Here is a 21,781-nt window from a genome sequence, read left to right on the forward strand (position 1 = left end):
CCAGTCTAAGTTGAATCTTTATTGTTTGGAGTGTTTTGCCCAATGAACACCATATATCACTGACATTATAATTGATTGTAATCTAAAAAGAAATCTCCCCTTTACGGTATCTCTTACCAAGACTTCTTTCACTTGTGTCTGCAAAGGAACATGTACAGATGTGAGGAATGACAAGGAGATTCATGCTCATATATGAATGATGCGCTGTGTAAAGAGCGCAGGTTCAGCTAGTCTATATATTAAAATGCTAGGTTTATATATTTGTCCCCAATCCTTTCGACAGTGAGATCTCGAAAACCACTTGTGCTAGAAACGTGCCGTTTTCGGAGGTCAATTCCAAATTTTGTGTAGATTGTCCAGTTCTCTTTCAATTTTTCAAAAACCGTGTCGTTATTGGCTTATTTTAAAATGTATAAAACGATAATCATGCCTGTTGTTCTGTATGGTTGCGAAATATGGTCTCTGACTCGGAACGAAGAACATAGATTGAAAGTATTTGAGAACAAGATCCTGAGACTAATATTCGGACCCAAGAGAAAGGGGAATAGGGAATGGCGGAATCTTCATAACGAGGAACTACATAGTTTATACGGTTTATCCAACATTGTTAAGGTCATCAAATCTAGGTGGGCAGGTCATGTAGCCAGGATGGAAGAAAGAACGAACGCTTTCAAAATCTTAACTGGAAGACCGCTGGAAAACGACCATTAGGAAGACCAAGGCGCAGATGGGAGGACAATATTAAGATGGATCTCGCAGAAATAGGAACACAAAGTAGAAACTGGATCCAATTGGCTAAGGATAGAAGTCAGTGGAGAGCTTTTGTGAACGCGGCATTGAACCTCCGGGTTCCATAGGCCATAGAGTTACTTAGTTTATGTATTTGCTTAGTACATACTACTGTACATGCAAGAAGAAAGAAAACACAGATCGTACATTAATTAAAAACTGCAACCGGAAGTAGGCTCAAATCTTGCAAACGGTACGAGATATTGAAAAAGTAATCGAAAAAAAATCTCCCCTGTACGGTATCTCTTACCAAGGCTTCTTTCACTTGTGTCTGCAAAGGGACATGTACAGATGTGAGGTTCATGCTCATATATGAATGATGCGCTGTGTAAAGAGCGCAGGCTTAGCTAGTCTATATATTAAAGTGCTAGGTTTATATATTTGTCCCCAATCCTTTCGACAGTGAGATCTCGAAAATCACTTGTGCTAGAAACGTGCCGTTTTCGGGGGTCAATTCCAAATTTTGTGTAGATTGTCCAGTTCTCTTTCAATTTTTCAAAAACCGTGTCGTTATTGTTCTATTCAACATTTTAGGGGCCGTTTTGAGTCCATAAGATTAACATTGTTGCAGGCCGAAACCACGCTATAGGCAACCAGTAGAGAAGTTACGTATGGCGGGTTGATGGACATTGCAGGCTTGAATCTGTGTGGCAAAACCTAATGCATGCTGGCACCTTGACTGGGTGTGATGACGGGCAACAAAGGCATCAAGAGACCCAATGAAGCGTACTCGGACGGATATGGATTAAAAAAAAAAAAAAAAAAAAAAAAAAAATCCGCTTGATATGTTACCTCTACAAATTTGCTAGAAACTCACTCCAACATCTATACATAGCAGTTCACTTCTTTGTGAGTCTCCTACCCTTTACTCGTGTAAGGAGACTGCACAATGGGAAGGATATTTATGGTTATAACAGAAAAATGCGCTGAGTAGACAGCGCAGGTTCAGCTAGTACTTGGTTAAAATATTTACTCTGAGATTTCTAAGGTGGTGGTTTGTAATTCGTGTTTCATTATATTCTATAGTGTTTTTTCTTTTTTACTTCTTCATATATTAATATACACCGTCTAAGATTAAGGTTAACTTCATTTCGAGGGGAACACGGTAGTAGAGCGCTTACCTCTCGTGCATGGGGCCCGTAGCTCGATCCAGGGCCAAGTAAGTTTGTGGTAGACAGCGTCATATTCGTGGGTTTTCTCGGGGTACTGCCGTTTCCACCTCCTTTCTCATTTCATCACATCTTCCACCATCATTCACTTGTCTTAATCATCCTCTCCCTTAACTTAAGGGTTAAATTGTGGGACGTTAAATTGAAAGATTTCATTTCATTTTCACTTTATTTCGAACGTTAAGTTTCGTAAATGTTATATTGTGTGTGATTAAGAATTTATTTCAGTTCCAGACAAATACGCAATAACTCTTAATTCTCTCAATCTTTTCTCCTTTTATCGATTTGTGATGTATTTCTAAATATATAAAGTTAACCAAGAAAGTTCTGTAGCTTTTTGGGGAGGTTTGTGTTCAATTGGCCCTCACACCGTGAGTTGAATGCGAATGGAGATAAGGCGAAGGTCAGTTGTTAGTGTGGGTATATCCGACATACTACATGCTTGCAGCAGTCCAGTTACATCGTGAACTTGCGTAAGGGCAGAGTGAACATTTGACCTCCACAGAGAGTGATAAGGGCGTGTATACTTTGCGAGTTCAAACTGAGGTCAAACGCCGCTGCAGCGGGGCGGAAGATATACCAGTCCTTTGGTGAGGGTGTCGTGACTACGCGGACAGTGCAACGGTGGTTAAACAAGTTTAAGGACGGTGACAGAAACACTCGAAGACGCACCACAAAAGATCAACACATGTACAAAATGAAGATCTTCAGGCAGCAATTGAGGCAAACAATGGCCAAACTTGTGAGGAATTGGGACTACAATTCAGTGTGAGTGGAGAAATCATTCGGTACCACCTCCATCAACTTGGGAAGCACAACAAATTGGGTCGATGGGTCTCACATGATTTGACACCGGGCCAAAAGGTAACGCGACACCTGTTTCTTTGTTGTTTCGTCTGAGAAAGAAGCCATTTAGCTATTTCTGGACAGGGTATTGACATTCGATGAGAGGTGGGTCCTGTACGAAGCTCCATGGCGCCGTCATCATTGGTTAGCATCCTATGAACCGGTTCCAAAACAGCCGAAACCAGCACTGCATCAGAAGGTCCTCCTGTGTGTTTGATGGACTGCTCGCGACATCGTAGATCGGAAAAATGATACTGTCTGGTTTTGCGAATTCTTTCGTAGTGCTGAATCAAATTTCCCTCGTGTATCAGCCATTCTTAATTTTGTGAGGAAGGAACAAAATACTTTCTGGGACAACGTGAAGACCACTCTGATTTTACTTACAATGAGTCACAGCAGTCGACGGTATCATTAGAGAATTAAGCTCCAGTCTCTCGTTAACTATCGATTCTTGAGCACGTTTTTCTTTTACATCTTAGAATCAATCACTCATGAATATAATTCAGCTATCAGACTGAGTGAATAAGCTGATCTTCTTCAAACACTTCAAGCACTTAAGTTTCCACCCACTAACTGGATAAGTTGTACTATTCCATAGATTAGGGCTGCACTACATCATAGCTCCAAACTAATGAGCTGGACACTTCTAAACGCCTTTTGAAACATCTCTATTTTACTGTCATCACAAATTGTATCCATTCTTCAATCTTTTTGGAGTTTTAGATGTTGGTTTTTTATTGCCGCGGTGTCTTCAGAGATACCATACGATGTTCTTATTCCATAACTTTCAAACAGGTAATATTCCTTCTATTTAGCACAAGTCTCTTCTATATTTTGCTTGTATCTTCCACGAGTAGTGATCTTTAAAATATCCCTGGACTTGTGTTCTCCTGCAAAGAAAAGAACAAGATATTATTTTTCATCGAAAGCAAAGTAGGAAGGTTGTTGAAAGCCCCACAACCTCGTCAAGGTCTCTTCCTCTGTGAGGGCCTACTTTTGACTGGAGAGGGACGTAAGATCATATGCACCATACTATCTTACGCCGGAGAACCAGATTCTAGCAAATTCCTTGATATTTCACTTAGCAAACCCTTTGGAATTCCTTTAATGCCAAAGGTTTTGCTGCGATACTTTATCAAGTAACTTGCTAGTGGATGATGATGAGATGAAGGGTGGGGGAATTCTAACAAATTCCTTGGTATTACGACGCAAACCCTTTGGTATTCTTTCAATCCCAATGATTTTGCTGCGATACTTTACCAAAGAATTCGTTATTATCAGATAAAAAGGAAACAGAATGATGAAGTAGAAGGATGCTAATGTGTGTGTGTGTGTGTGTGTGTAGAGGATTGTTGAAGATGATAAGGAAATTTGAAAGAAAGTGTTAGTGTAAGCAATGAGGGAAAATGAAAATAAATGAATAAAATGCTGCTATGGTTATAAAGGAACATTGTTGTATTTTTTATTTTATTTTTTGCTCTTAAGTCGACATTTTTTTTAAAAAAAAAATATTGTTTCATCACTATTGTTGTATTTTTGAGACAAATTTCGCACCAACGAAACAATACTTTCCCTTTTCAAGTTAAATCTCACGTAGGTTGTAAATTGTGGTGGTATTTCTGGATTTATGACAACTAGTTTACGCGTGCTTATAAAGAAATGCATTTCTGTTGTATTTGTAAAATGACATATTCACTAAAACACTATATCAGATAGTCTAAAATGTATTGAGCCTTTTGCAAATGAAATGGCATCTGTGTACAAAATCTCAGAGTATATGAGTCGCAGTGGGTTAGACCCAGGCTTGCCAACCATACGATAATTTATCGAGATATACGGTCATTTAAGCCTTAATGATACAGTGAAACCTGTCAACTTGGCTACCTGCTTATCTTGGCCTAGTTTGTCTTGAACCTGCATTTTCCCATAAGACATTCGTTACTTACTACTCTATAAGTTGGCCACCTGTCTATCTTGGAAGTTGGCCACACTGAAGCAGTGTTTACCCTATGATCATAATGATAAATTTACCTGCGTATCTTGGCCACGAAAAATATAGTTTTGTTATTTTTCTTAACTCTTTCGAATTCCCATATGAGAGGCAAATGTTCTGTATTTGTGACTGGACATAAAGAAGCATCGATTCGCACGATTTGTTCTTGGAGGTCAATGGCCAGAACACTCACTCATAAAAGGGTGGTGAAGGAAGATGTGAATAAGAAAAAGCACGTACAGGAGTTCAGAAAATGGTTGTACGTATTTGTTTACCCTGTCTGTTTTGGTAAAACCATTAGCTATATCGGCTCCTTTCATCAGTGGGAAGCTTTAGTAATTCCGGAAAATTCTCAAGGTTAAAGCTCAATTGTCATTTATTGGCACCTGACTGCATGTCAAAAGGTAGCGGAGGTTTTGAGATATGAATTCCCTCAAGATTTTCTCAAAACATCTTTTGCTCCGAGGGAAACACTTCTAGCTCATTAATAATAGGTAGTTAAGTACAATATTAGAATGTGCATATCTGCCGAAAAGAATAAAGCAGATATGTTAAGAATGAACCACCATTCAGTAACAACTGAAAAGAAGTCATATAAATTGCATATGAATTTCTCAATTTATAACATAGGAATTTTCTTGTTTTCAATCTGAATAACTCAGTGCGCTATAATATCAATTTCAATAAACTGCGTACATACACTTCTATTTCATGGTTGTTTGTGTTATTGTGTTTTCAATCCGAATAATCCAATATACCAGACTAGTTTTCAGGAAGAGAAAGGTATGCATATATATTAAACATACTATCAAGAGCGCCGATCCTGGGGGGGGGGGGGCGAGGGGACCCGGGCCCCCCAAAGCTTATGTGGCCCTATTTTATTTATGAGTATTCAATATTTGGTGTAATTTGTCTTAAAATCTTCATATATATACCTTCTGCATCTGAATGGGCCCTCCCAAATTTACAGAGAAATCGGCGCTCTTGCATGCTATAGTAATATTTTCTAGTACTGTATATTTTTATGATTACTCTATATACATTATTTATAAGTATCTGTCGTGCCACTGCTTATTAAAATTTTACAATCAAGTAATATTAGAAATCCTATTCTAAAAATACACAAATCACACTTATTTTCTGTAAGTTGGCCACTTTTCTATGGAACCGATGGTGGCCAGCATAGACAGGTTTCACTGTATATACGATAATGCCCTTATGATAATAGGTGAATATACGATAATTTTAAAATACACACGTTTTTGTAGGCTTTGAATGATCAAATAAATTGCAGATGTGCACTAAATAATAATAAAACACACACAATAAGGGTTTTTACAGTCATTTCCGATCAAATAAATGGATAACGATTTGCGAATTGGCAAATGGCAACCTTGCATCCATTCTTTAAATTCAACTATGTTTAGGAGGGGATGGAAATATTGTTTTGTTCAAAGTACAGTAGTGTTAATAAGGATCAAAAAAATTGAGGACAGTGACGCCGATTTGGAGTTGGAAACTGAAGATGGCTAAATAAGTTTATTATTTATTATTAGTAGTATTATACTTGTTTCTACAGTTATCACGTGCACAACGAATATACGATTTTTTTTTTAATATACGATAATTTTAGAAACGAAAATTGATAATTTTTTCTCTGAAGATGGCAACTCTGGCCACACTTAGTCATTTGCAAGTGGTAGTCTATATATTAAAGTGCTAGGTTTATATGTTTGTCCCCAATCCTTTCGACGATGAGATCTCGAAAACCACTAGTGCTAGAAACGTGCTGTTGTCGGGAGTCAATTCCAAATTTTGCGTAGATTGTTCAGTTTTCATTCAAATTTTCAAAAAACCGTATCGTTATTGTTCTATTCAACATCTTAGGGGCCATTTTGAGCCCATAAGATTAACATTGTTGCAGGCCGAAACTACGGTATTAGGCAAACAATAGAGAATTTACGTATGGCGGGTTGACGGACATTACAGGCGCTTTGCTTAAATCTCAGTGGCAAAACCTATTGCATGCTCGCAACTTCAAAGGCTTCAAGAGGCGCACTGAGGCGTATCGGACGGATATGGATTTATCAGAAAAGAAAATATTTCCGCTTGATATGTGTTACTTTTACAGATTTGCTACAAACTCATTCCAGCATCTATACATAGCAATTCACTTCCTTTGTGAGTCTCCTATTCTTTACTTGTGTGAGCAAGGAGACATGCACAGTGGGAAGGAGATTCATGGTCATAATAGAACGATGCGCTGAGTAGACAGCACAGGTTCAGCTAGTTACCAATTAAAATGAAATTCTGGTTTTGTATTCCAAAAGAACATTGTATTATATTAAATGATTTCAGCCCGCTCTAGGGTCTTCATCAGACTCTTCTCCCGCTGCTGTAAACATTCTCGAACCACCAAAATTAAGACTATGAAGAAACCAATTGAGAATGCGCGAAGAGTCGAAGTAGAACGAACTTAAAAAAGTATTTTTTCGGAATTTGTATGAAATTGTATATTAAATTTATTTGATTACATTCAATATATAATACACTTACATATTTGGAACCTGCATATTAGTTGATGTATTGAATTAGCTGTATTGAAAAGAAAAGAAAATATCATCGTATATATACTGAAAATTCAGATATAACTAGTGGCCACCGGTTAATATTCGGTACCAAAATATTCACCATGTTCTTAGGTATTGATCAACGCCAATATCATTTCTCTATGACTTACGGTTCCCAAGATCCTTAAATCCCCCGAAATTGGAATGTTTTTGGCCAATATCTCGAGAATGGTAAGAGTGATGCGAAAAATTCCATCACTTCTTGAAGATAGTTTTTTATGCTGTATCGAATGGAGGGTTCAAAACTGAAAATTCGGAAATAACACACACACACACACACACAGACATAGAGAATTCAGTAACAAAGTTTGGAAATCATAAATTGTTATGGAGGCTAATTTGTAGGACCTCTCAAAAATTTCAGCAGAACCTTTTGACACCTGTTGAGTTTGCTAAAGGGCATTGAAAGCTTTTAAATTTCTATTAACTTTTATATGTATTTAAATTTCATAGGTAAGAACTTCTTTTTAGTTATTTCTGGATGAGGATTGTAGGTAATGGGAAAAATTTTTGTTACTAAAACCATTTTTCAAAATGTCTTTGGAAGAACATACGTATTTAAATATTCGCACAACTTTTCTATCGTCATTAATGGCATACTTTGTAAATAGTATTTATACTATTTAAATGCTTATAGTTCTTTTTCCAATAATGGAAGCTTACAGATGAAGATGTGATGTTCTAGAAACTACACAAAATTTATTTATTGTTGGTTTTTAAACGTCTTAATTGTGATGGTTCATGGATGTGATGTCCCTCATGTGGATTAATATTCAACCATAAGTATAGCAGCGGCATTAGTGTTGTGAAGGCCTGGAAAAAATCCGGAAATTTTGTTAAAAAAAAAAAGTTGTTTACAATTTTTCCCGAGCCTGGAAAAAAAATTGGAATGTTTTGAAAAAAAAAATTTTGAATCTTTTACTATATTATGCTTTTAAAATAAACTATTTTATATTTACTAGTTTACAGTTAAGATCATTGAGTACTTATGTTTCTTGTATTAGAATAAGGAAGTTTTGTGGCAACAAATGTATGTGCACCACTTATCCAAATACTTTAAAGTTAGCACCGTGGTAGAATGGAGTTATGACTATAAAAGAAACTAAAATATAACCCTAGTTAGATTAATCGATATACACGCATGTAAATTATCTTCAGCAATCTTATGAAGTTCCCGCTTGATGGCGCGATAACCATTACGAAATACGTTAGCGTTATGTAGAACAAAATTGATGCAAGAGTTTTTGTTTCTGTAGTGGTAATTCTTCGAGATCTTAAATCATATCATCGCCGTAGGTATTCTGCCATTATTGGCAGGGCATTTCCCACAACCGAGAAGCTTTTAAGCACCACGGCCTTCAGCTAATCTCTTTGTCTTCATGTGCGGTTTCTTTTATTTTTGTTTTAATGTCATCGATTGTAGCCTCTTTCACCACCTCCTCTTTTTCCTGCCATCATACCTTCTACCATGTCTCTCATGATTTAAATCATATGACTAATTCAAAATACTTATATTTGAAAAAAATCAACACTAATTTATACAAAGGCATTGTTTATTAGTTCGAAGCTTTGTTTTATTGTGTAAAATACGCTGTGCTTTCAATCGAAAGCTTTTACAATGCACACCAATGAAGAAACGACATTTTTCATGGAATAAGAAATGCATGGAAGGGTTTAGATTTCTTAATGTAGAATTGTCTACATTTCAACTACAGACGAAAGCTGACAGATATTTTTTCACATATTTTTGCATGAAGCAAGGTGCTGTTTTGTTTGTATATGATATCAGTGTATATCTATTTCAATGCTGTATTTTTTTTCTGGTTTGTCTGACGTGTTGCTATCATCAATTATTTTTTCCCTTAATTAATAATTTTATTTTTTAAAAAATCTGCCTGACGCATATTTGAACCTCCAGTCATCGACTTTAGCAGCTTCGTCGTTACTATTATTTTACCACTGGACTAAATGCCTGGTTGCTATTAGAATTCATTTGGTGGCTTACATAGGGAGACAAAGAAGTTTGTTGTTTACATATTTCAATTGAAAATTTCCCCTTTTTACTTTATGTATTTTATATTTTAATATATACTTGGTAGAGATAGTAATAGTCTGGGACTTAATTCTTTACTAGATTTATTTTATAAATATTATAAAACTTTGTAAGTCAAAGAGAATATATTAGAAGTTATTATTATAAGTGAAGGTGAAGGAAGGAAATATTTTTGCACGGAAATCCTTTAGCTTATGGCAGCCTTCAGGGCGTCTGTAGCGATTGTAGGATACGGTATTTTGGTAACCTCCTTAGCTCATGGTAGCTTCCAGGATTTGGGCAAGCTAATACTCTTTTGTTCAGGGCGACCTCAGAAACAGGTGTAGGTTATATAGTTAGTGGTTAACTGATATTTTGGTTTTCTTTAGGTCCATTTTTATAAGTGATTTTTGAGTGGCTCGTTTCTCGTGGGGTTTCGTCGTGCTGGCTTGGTGTCTTCCTGTTTATTTCATCTGTATCGTCTGCTTGTATTGATGATTGTAAAAATAGCACGTGTTATATGGATATAACATGTGCTCGCACTGAAAGGTGGAGCTCCGTACAACAATATATATATGTAAATCGATGTTTAGATTTAAATATTAGGATGCTGCAGCTAATATTTATGTAATTCCATGATGAAGCAACTGGATAAAATTTAAGAAAATGTTCTGTACATGGATCTAAATCCACGATTGAAATCTTTTGCTTGTAATTTTATTATTTTATACTCTTGTTAAACAAAATATTGAAAATAAATGGGTCAGTATTGTTTGCTTTTATTGAAACCTTCAAACATTTCGAGTATATAAAGAAAACTGAGATAATTCTAACATCATACATAATACGCGACATTTTTTCTGCACATCATGGTACGTATTCGTTCTTTTTTTTTCCTTTTTTAAATGTAAGTAATGTGTTTTATATATATATATAAACGTGTAAATACAAAGGCAAGTGAGTGTGATGTAATTTTAATTGTTTGTAATTGCAGGTGCTAGTGAATCGAAGGACAAATTCAGTGTTTGAGTGTGAAGAAGGCTTTTCTGTTCATTGTAAGTCTGTTTATTACTTCATTTTAATTCTATTTTGTTGATGGACGTAATCTGGGTATTTACTGCAGTCTTTTATTTATTTATTTATTTATTCATTTATTTATTTAATAATATAAATTTCATTTTAAATTTTCAGTGATTCCGGAATCCTAATAATAATGTATTTTCCATTTAGTTTGTATTTTCTGTTCAATTCACGGAGTTTTGAAATGTTTTATTATGTTTTTGGTAGAACCGTTGTTTGGGTTCATTAGAATAAGAATGTCTATCGAGTAATATTGTGTTTTTGTTCCAAGTTTTACTAGTTTGTTCACATTGTTCATATGTATTATTTTTGTTTAAACCGAAGTTTTTGATTAAAAGTATTTCAACTGTAGATATTGTTTATTTTGTGTATTTTTTCTAAACTAAATTTTCATTGTTTCTAATATCATTTATTAATTGAGCCCGTACTCTATAACTAGAGATTTAAGCCTGTCCTTCGTGTTATATATATATGGCGAAGTTAAGCTTCTCTTTTTAGTCTTCAGGGTCGTTTATTGGGAAAAGGATTGGTAACGGAAGTAGTGAGAGAGACTTAATACTTTAATTGAGATCCAAAAGAATGGCTTCATTTCAAAATTGTTTCTGCGTGCTAAGTAGGTCTAATTGTTATTTTGCTTTGTTCCATTTAATTATTATGAACATTAAAGCAGTTTATACAAAATTTCGAAATTATGTGGCTAATTTCAAAGGTTTGGTGAATGGCAAAAGCTTTTTCAGCCTCCTTCCCGGCAATTTCCTTAGGGTTGCATTTTACAAGACTCAGTCTTATCTATATACCAAAGTGTGCACTCTCTTTAAATATCCATGTTGTACAATCCTCCTGTACTGGCAAAACGAATTGTATAAAGAAAATTGGGGTACGAAGGTGCACTTTACATACCTACTAATTGAGCATTCATATTGCTTATTCAGTAAAGTGGAGCCATAAAATGTGCAGTATCAAACCTTTGTTGTAGAGGCATTCTTCAAGAATGGAATTCTGTATTGAAAACGCAGTGTCTTTTTCATAGTTATTTTCATGTGACGTGCCATAGGCGTATTCGTAGCTGCAACATCATCTTATTTGGGTGCAGCACTTCGTTTTGATAGCATCCACTACGAATAGGACACCACTTGGCCATGTTCGAACAATGAGGACACCAAAAATCATTGAACGAGTAAAGTTAGCTGTTCTTAGGACCCTACATCATTCTGTTAGCTAGCATGCTGTAGTGTTGGGAGATTTCGGATCGACAGGTCCCTACAAGATGATTGTGCAGGAGCTGCATGATGTTGATTGTGTTCAGCGTGAGGTTTGAAGAAAGAATGGTGGAAATGTCGAATTAAACGATTATTCTGTTATGATAAGGCACATTTCCATTTGAAGGGATGTGATAACAGTCATGATTTTCGTTATTGGGGACCGGCAAAACCACAGGAGCTTCATAAACGGCCGCCTTACAGCTCACGAGTGACGGTGTGACGGGATTAACTGCTTTTGACGTCATGGTATTTTTTTTTAAATTGAAGATGAAAAATGTGTAACTGAGAATTCTGATCGCAATGATGAAGAATCTTATTCAAACGTAATTTTAACGGCATATGGTAAATCAACAGGAACTATGGTTCCAACAAGATGCAGTCGCGGCTCTCACATCTAGAGCTTCTGTGGCTGTTGTTCGTCAATGTTTTACAGGATACGGGTCATTTCCTGGTTTGATACATAGCACTACCCTCTACGATCACCTCATCTGTCCATCTGTGACTGTTTCCTGTGGGTTTATCTAGAATCCAAAGCATACGTGAATAAAACTACATTTCACGACTTGAAACTTGCCATAAAAGAGAAACGTGCCAACCTTGATGGAAAAATGTTCAACGTACTGTCCGTGACTTTTGAGAGAGGCACCGGACGTGCACAGGAGCAGACGGAGTTATTTAAATTACAATATTGTAAAGCATTGTCATAGTAAATAATTACTTGTATTTCTGTCCCAATACATTTCTTTAACTGTGAAAATGTAGTGGGTTATTTTTATTTTAAAACTGTCCACTCTTTTACTGGAATCTATATATGTATAAGAAATTGCAGACCCTTGGCATAAAGTGAAGATTTCAATTAGCCAAACAAGATTCATGTTTCTTTAATTTAATTCGATGTACAGGACTGGATAAGAATAATGTGTTTTTTTCAAAGACAGGTGGGCCAAATTTTCTTTGAATAAGAGTCATGCATATGAATGCCATCGGTTTATGTTGTTGATCGAACGTATTAAACAGATTCAATTTTTACTTTAATATTGGTTTCTGCAACGTATTTCTAAGCACACTAACTGATGTATTTCTGTAGACACTTTTCTGTATGATATATTAGATGCATATGTATTTGATAAATGCAAGAACAATCAGTTTTTCCAACATCAGATTTTCAATATTGAATTTCAGAGGATAAAGATGCTTGACTTCGACAAGTTGGAACCTGAGGCTTCTGTTAGTAGCGAACGTACTGACACAATAACTTTCCGATCCCTGACCTCTTGTCACATCTTCACATTACAATATAGAGGAAGGTTTTTAACTTGAGTAATAGATCATAATGGGTTCTCATAAATTTGCTAAGTTCATGAATTATAACATAAAAGGTGGCCCATTTGCCGTTGCCTCAAGATGACCCCACAGGTAATAAGTCCAATGGTGATAAATCAGGTGATCTGGCAGGCTATTTCACTGGCTGACGTCGACAACCCATCGACCATGAAATTGTTTATCCAGATACTGACGAACCTGCAGTCCATGATGAGGTGGCGCTCCATAATGTTGGTAAAATAACAGAAAGCCTCCACCCGGGACCAACACCGAGGAAAGAATGAGCTCTAAAATATTCAACTAACACTGCAGTTAAAGTGCCAGGGATAAGAAATGGGCAAATGATACATTCCCCCAGATTTCTATCCACACTATAATTTTACCGGCACCAATCCTTTTACATAGATCTGTCCATTGGGGTTATCTGCAGACCAATAGCGTATATATTATTTGTTTATCTCCTATGTAACAAAAATTAGCTTCATCAGTGTGTAAAATTTGCACTGTAAAGCTAGTGTGAAGTATCTGTCTATTGGAAATGAAGTGACTGTGTATTTGATATAAAGAAACATGAACTTTTGAAAACTTATGAAAGAAAACTTTGACTAGAAGTGTACATTCTCAGACACTTGTTGTAATGCATATTTGTTAAATAAACTCGACTAGCTTCCTTCTTTCCTTTCCGCATACCTTCGAGCACAGCCTGATACTTCCCGATTAAGTCATCATTCTTGAGTTGGACAAAACTAGGAGGAACAGAACAACAAGGGGTATTCAACATACGATCAAGAGAGGTGCAGGATCATCGGAGAGAAGCGGATCCCACCGTTGGAGGACCACCGACTCCACAAGTCAAAGAGTACCATTCTGTTGGTTTATCACCACAGATTCAACAAGTTCCAGCAGTCTAGTAGAATGAAGATGTAAGAGGACAACATCGCAAAGACGCATCATCGACGCCCCTTGCAGTTCAACAGGATTAAGATCCAGATGTTGACTGTCACCAGCTAATCCAGACTTCTCCAGATATTCATTCCAGATGACCAGGACGACACCAGCTTCATTGGATATGTCAGGCTAGTGCTCATCCCTTATCTTTTAGTCATAACCTTTCTCTTTCTCTCACCCTTTCCCCCAACTAGTCATTTTCTAAATTGGAAGCATTTGAATTTTATTTAAATTCAACCACAATTCTACAGTTAAGTACCGTGTTGTGCATCAGTTCCATCCCCATTTGGTTACATTTATTTATTTCGTATTCTGAGCTATAACTGATGACACAGCACCGGCACACTAGGGTCTCCCGTAATTGTTCCATTGGCTACTCACAAAATTGCACTCTTTGATCTGGTCATTCTCAGAGAGGTGCAGTTGCAGCTTGTAAGAATGCCACTTATGCATCTATAACACCCCTTAAACGGAGATTTGGCTGATGTGGCATTCCAGTGATAATCTGTATGTGCTGCACTGTGGAGTCTTAAACGATGCGAGCACTGCCATAGCTGTGCGTTCATCAGGGGCAGTTGTAGGCCTACCTGATCGTGGTCTGTCCTCGACTGTGCCACTGCAACGTGCGAAACTGGGGCATGTTGAGAGTGTTTTTTGATTAAAATCACGAGCTACAGCACAGGCACTACTACCATCCCACATCTTGACAATCTCGATGCCGTCGGCTTTGGCTAATGGCGCGGTTCAGCAATAAGAGAAATTTGATTTTCATGCAAGGGCGCCGATTTCTCAGTAAATTTGGGATGGGGTGGGGATTCAAATACAGAAGGTGTATATATATATATATATATATATATATATATATATATATATATATATATATATATATATATATATATATATATATATATATATATATATATATATATATATATAATATGAAGATTTTAAGACAAATTGCACTCAAATTATGCCAAATATTATATATTCACAAATACAATAGGGGACCCGGGCCCCCTCGGCCTCTTCCAGGATCGGCGCCCTTGGCTTCATGTGACTATAACTTTAGTTATTACAGTTATGTTAAATCGGATTACACCATTGAGTTTTTCTTAAACTCATAGTCCTATTTTATATATCACATGCAGGGTGGATTGATTTAAATCAGATTCCGAAATAAATTAATTTGAAGTGAAAATAAGTGAATTCCCGTTTCTGTTCTGTTATTTCGATTGTGAAAGATACAGTAATAATATAAGAAGCAAAACGTAAAGCAGCCAGATTGTATAAGTATAAAGCATCAAATTTTTAGAGCAGTTGCATCATATTGGACTGAAGTCGAGGTCAACTTATATGTTAGGCTTCTAAAATATTATCTGGCCTAAGTCCTTTCGTGCAATATATATTTTTAATTAATTCAAGATGTTTGTACATAAAAGTGCCTTATAAAATTTCGTATATTTTTAATTTTTCATTTAGTTTTATTCATGTTACGGAGTACTGACAAATTTCTGTTTCGGCTGCGGCACTTCGCCACTTAATTCATTGCTATTGTTATCTTGTTATATTAGCTTTACATATATTGCCTGATATGAAGAACATTAGTACTAGTACTAGCCTATGTAGTATAAAACATTTGATAGGATTGTTCTCTGTGAATAAAACTGACACTTAGTATAAACAAAAATTTTTACACTAAACACAGTTTTGTAATAATACTATAGCACATCAGAAACATATAAAACAAAATTAGTATAATTCGTTGTCTACTTTTCACATTAAGGTACGCTTTGTTTACTTGTTTATACAAAAAGACCAACTTTGACGTCTTTTTTGTGCCTAAACGAATTCCAATTTTAGAATGGATCATTCCGAAACCGGAAAAAATACCACTATTCTCTAGCGACTGCAGGAGTGAGAGAGTGTTTGGCTGTTCTGGGAAGCGGACTGGGTGGCGTAGTGGTTAATGCATCGGTACGGTATGCCGGAGGTTCCGGGTTCGAGTCCCAGTCCAGTCAAGCCACTTTTTCACTCTTTGTAAGTTGTTTAATTCGCGCCTACAGAGGATTGTGGTGTGTAAAATAAATCGGTTGTTTCCTCCTTTCATTAATATATTTGATATGAGCATTCTTTATATTTGTAGAGTCGTAATGGATTTTTTTATCAATTATTTTATTTGCTCGAAATTCTTAGAAGTTAAATAAATAAATACACTACCCCTTACCTGATGTTATGTTGAATGCTATGCATCCATCTTGAGGCAAGTGACGATCGAGTTTGGGAACGCCTCTCTACAAATTACATAGGAAAATATTAAAATATATGAAATATAATAATAATCTTTTCTTTTAATTAAAATTATGGACTATTTTATTTCTTGCGATATCATAAATTCATTCACTTATGGAATTGGGAGTTTTAAATTACGTATTATAAATTTGTGTAGCTCTGACCTTAACAGAAGGAGGTGAGCGCAGTGCGTAGAAGGAAGAAAATATGTGACCAACGAATCGGGAGGAGAGACTCATAAATGTAGATTTTACGTGTATAAATTTAAATTCGAACTTCATAACCTATTTATAAACTGGGGTTTAGGTTAAGCTGATTAAAGTTAAATAAAAAGGGGCTCTCTGCAAAATCTATTCAACCTTAATTTGGTAAAAACCCAACGTTAAGTTACTTAAGGCCAATGTTGATATGGGCCCGAGGAAAACCTGATTAATAGAACAATCGATGATTTAAGCTGCAAACCATGTAAAGATGGTTTTCGAAGTTCAGTACTTCATTGAACTATGAGGAAGAGAGAGAAGAGATAAAAAAAAAATAAATGAATGACAACTCTCAGGAATTGAAAATAGTATAAGTAAATCATGAAGCGCAAAGTTGTCAATTTTTGTAAAGTAAACATTTTAAATAAATGATTAAATGTATAATAATTTAGGCCTAAATAAATTAATGGTTAATAATATGGTTGATGATAAGAATCAATCTCAGACAAAGAGAGAAAAGAAGAAAGAAAAAATAGCTTTCACAAAAAAATTTTGCAAATACTGTAATAAACTTTACCTTTGACTCATAGCATCTGAGTAGTGATTTAGTCCGTTCATCAGAAATTCCAGCAACTTGGTGAAGTGACTTCGCAGCTACGAAACTTTCTTAAGTACTGTCAGTTAGTAATACCATATGAGACTTTATATTATATTATTTTCCTTTTTAGTTACTTTAAGCTGTCTTAAGTTGTATCATTGCACTAGCATTCCCATTAAATAATGTGTTTCAATTTTGAGATATTTTAGAAAATTAAGGTTTCCAGCGTTTCTCCAGTGTTGTTGATAAAGGAAAGTTGTTAGTCATTACTAGATATTACAGTCGTGGAAGTATATTTAACCTCTTTACTACACTACGTTATCTACAATTTTATAAATATCTTAATCTATATTGTAGATATTAAATTTAATGTTAACGATGTCGTTTCTTTTTTCTTAAAGGTATCCCATGAATACAAAGCCATTTGTGTCCTTGGGTCCAGTATGTGAAAGATGTAAGTATTGTATCCTGATGTTTAATTTTATTCGATAAATCAGACTTTGATTGATCTGTGCATTATCTGCATATACAGTATTATTCCAACGATAGTTTAGGTGAAAAAGGTAAAGATATTTTTTCTGAGTTTGGTGTCTATTTTTACCTACTTTCTCTGCGCATTTGTAATTCTGTATCCGTTACGTATTTTAGAATATTGAAATTGTACGTTTTATTTGCACGTATGCACCCTTACAAATCGAAATTCATTAATTAAAAAAGAAACTCCAATTCTAAAATCTCTAAAATGTTTCTTTCATATTGGCTATAGTAGAAAACTTACTACTGTTTCCTTCATGTTGGGCATAATAGCTCAGTAGTAGAGCATTCATCCTAAGTATTTAAATATTCTGTTTACGGTTCTCAAAAGGAGCCCTATAAAAGAGAAAGCAATTTTTTCTCTTTCTGTAAATGTGATTGTACTATTACTGTCTAACAACAGTTGATATTACTTACTGTATTAATTTCCCCAAGCTAGCTCTAAACTCAGAACATTGACTGTATACAGGGTGTTTCAAAACAACACCGACAGCGTTTGGGAGGTGATTCTGACACCAAGATAAGACTAAAAGTTTAGACCAACCTGGGTGCACAAATGCTTTCTTTCGGAGTTATAGGCTGCCGAAAACATGAAAATATGAACTTTAAAGGTCCATAGCTCCAAAATTATGAAATCTACCGTAGTCGAGTCAAGACTTCACTTAGGAACTGAACACCACTGCTCACTTTTCCCGACGTTTTTTCTTCAGAGCCTTCTTCAGCTCAGTCAAATAGTTGGAATAAACCCCAGCATTGATGGTTTCACCCTTTTTAAGATATTTGATAAGGATGACACCGTCCTTATCCCAAAACACTGATGCAAGCACTTTCCCAGCTAACCTTTGATCTACTGAAATCGCCGTTGGAGTAGTAGTCTGAAGAAGGAAGTGATATACTTCCGAAACTGCAACATTTCTAGTTAATTTATAATAAAGATTATAGACAGCCTTGTAAGAAAGTTGTATTTAGTTTGTCGTTGGATACTATTTAAAATACACAATGGTTATTTTAACATATGAAACAACAGGATTATTCTTTCATATGCCTTGAAATTTGCCAGTTTCTCTTCCTGACAAATTCTTCCAAAAGGTAGAATTATCATGAAATTTACTTAAAATAGTTCTTCTGGGTCTAATTTGAACATAGATCATTTTTGTTTCGTTTAACGTCCAACGTTTATGTACCTAGGCTAAAGGAGACGGTGTTATTAAGATGGAAAATAATGGCAGAATTAAGAAAGTGGGAGAAAACGAGAGAATTCTGAGAATATCCGTGCTTATGGTATTTCTTCACCACAAAGTCTAGAGACCTCACACACCAGAGATAGAAGTAACAAAGAAATCATTATATGTATTGTAGAGGTTCATAATTTTTAAAGATTTTTTCCTCACTGTGTTTTATTTTGAATACTAATTACACAGTTACTGGCTGAAGAACTTTACAGAAAATAAATTACAAAAGTCTTTACCTGTTTTCCTGACAAAAATATTATTTTTCAGATCACAGCATAAAAAAAAAAAAAAAAAGAAAGAAAAAAGTAACTCGTCTTATGCATTGCAAAATTTATTCAAGTTTTGGTTTATTTTCTGCTAGGTTGTAACATTGACACTGCAAGTAAATGTGATTGTACTTTGTTCCCTGAATTACAGTTCCCTCTCAACCTCCTATGCAAAAGACGGGGCGGATGAATTACACGTTAAAGCAGGAAACAGCAGAATGTTTTGAAATAAATTACCGTGCTGACTTCAATGGGGTTTTCATAAATTACTCATTAGTTTTGGCTCCAAAGAAGGTAACTGGACAAAGATATGTTTTGGGGACACTCGAGTTGACAGTGAAACAGTTAGCAAATCGCGGCAAGCAGAAGGTTAATCATTGTAGTCTCTTTGTAGTTAATGATATTTTCTTTTCTTCCATCACTTACGTAATCGTTTCAGATTAAAAATATAAGTAATGTATCACATTTGGGACTTAAAATTAACATAATTCTCTTATTGTAGCTATTTTGTTTCTCTATAACGAAACTATCGTATGCATACTGCTATATTATCGTTCAGTTTCCACCCCTAACTGTGACAGAAATGCTAGGAAAAAGCATTTTTGTGTGACTAGAACTGTACAGGTCACACGATGTGAGTAAAGGACACCGGGGAGAGAGAGAGAGAGAGAGAGAGCGTGTATGACTGTTTTAAGAGCGAACTATGTGGCGTAGTGGTTCACGCAGCGGCGCGGTATGCCGAAGATCCCGGGTTGGGGTCTCGGTCCAGTCATGCACTTTTTCACGCTGTTTGTATTATTGAATTCGCACCTACAAAAGATTTGGTTCTGTAAGAAATAAGTTTAAATTGGTTGTTTCCTCCTTTCATTAATATAGTTAGCATTTGGGTTAACCTGGATGTTTATCATTTAATTTCTATTCAAATACACATCGTAAGGGAGTGGGAAAAGGAGTTCAAATTTTCCTTATAATACCTATTCTTTCTATGCGAAGAACGGGCATTTCAGCTGCTCTCTTCTCTATAAATAAAAATGAATGTAACGATGTTTGACTTCCAACTCCTTCCGGACCTTCTGTACCGATTTTGATGGTTTCGGCACATGACCTAACTCAGGGTGTGTTACGTAAGTTTTCCCAAGAAGGTTCCTTAGGGAGATAAAAATTCTCAAAGTAACGGAATTCCAATGCTAACGTATTGGGTAAGATTTGACAATAGGCTTATTTTGTTTATTTGAATTGCTTAGCAACCAGTTTTCCTTTTTTCTTTCTTTTTTTTTTATGTGTAAAAACATTTAAACTTTATTTCTGGGATTTTAACGCAATTGGTTATATTATAACCGATTGCAAAATATGATTCTCTTTTAAATATGCAACTAAGTAGTATTAACTAAGAAAGTAATAATGGTTAGAGGTTTGTGCAAGCGAGTTTCAGTGGAAAGTTTTGTAAAAAATGGGATGCATATCCTAACGGGGATAGAGAGGTTCAAAATTTGTGTCAAAAGTATCGAGTATCGTATGCTTTTTTACCATTACATTTTCATTGAGATGCGTATCCTAGGGAGGAAAGAGAGTTCAGATACTTTCCACAAGCCTATTTTCTTGTGCGAAGAACTGATATTTTACCTAGTTTATCTTTGAAAAAAAAAAAAAAAAAAAAGTAACTATGTTTGGCAGTTTACCAGCCGACCTCCTTGACCACTGTACGATTTTGCTATATACAGGGAATTACATAAATGTAGCACAATATTTTGGGAACAGATTGAACAGATTTCTCACTGAAAATAAGAAAAAAGTTCATATGGACCTGTGCTCAAAAGTGGATAGTTTCTGAGTTATAGGGTACCGAAATCGTGAAATAAGAGAACTTTTAAAAGTTCATAGCTTCACTACTATTGGTCTTATCGTAGTCGGCTCACTGAGGAACTGGTATGTGAACTATCCAGATATCCTTGTTTAAGAATGCTTCAATACTTGGACACCAATTTTTAGAGAGATAGGGAGAGAGTTATAAAGTACTCCCAAATAGCCTCCCTAAAATGATTGTGCAAGTACCAGAGGTTCTGAAAGATGGATATTTGGATGGTTCACATACCAGTTCTTGTGATGTCTACGATACGCCCCATAGTAGTGGAGCTATGAACTTTTAAAGTTCACTTCTTTCACGATTTCGGCACCCTATAACTCCGAAACTATCCACTTTTGAGCATAGTCCATATGAACTTTTTTTTCTTATTTTGATGTGAGGAATCTATTTCCAAAATATTGTGATACATTTACGTAACACCCTATATATATATATATATATAATATGTATAAAATGTATTATATATATGCATAAAATGTATTATTGTACATATATACTGTATATTATATATATAATGTGTGTGTGTGTGTGCAGTTTGCAAAGTAGCAACCAATTCTAAACGTGCATATTCTACTGTGATTGTTTACTAATTAAGATGTTGAAAAAGTAACGCTAAAATTAACATATATTGTTTGTCTTTCGTCTAATCTTCGTGTATTAAATTCGCGAGATTACGGTAACCGCCAGGTCTTAGGTGTTGGGAGAACAATCATGTACTTCTATTGA

General features: G+C 35.5%; 1 protein-coding gene across 3 annotated transcripts in view; it reads left to right on the forward strand.

Moving 5' to 3' along the window:
• The window catches only part of LOC145674205 (transforming growth factor beta receptor type 3-like), a 118,973-nt gene that overhangs the window by 15,021 nt on the left and 82,171 nt on the right, over nt 1-21,781 (forward strand). For all 3 annotated transcript variants that reach the window (XM_081744037.1, XM_081744038.1, XM_081744040.1), the window contains exons 2-3: nt 10,454-10,514; nt 17,561-17,613. The gene's annotated coding sequence lies outside the window, so the exon portion shown is untranslated. The remainder of the gene's footprint in view (nt 1-10,453; nt 10,515-17,560; nt 17,614-21,781) is intronic.

Source organism: Thermobia domestica, chromosome 2, assembly GCF_964235325.1.
Source record: "Thermobia domestica chromosome 2, izTheDome1.hap1.1, whole genome shotgun sequence".
In the NCBI taxonomy this organism is placed as follows: Eukaryota; Metazoa; Arthropoda; class Insecta; order Zygentoma; family Lepismatidae; genus Thermobia; species Thermobia domestica.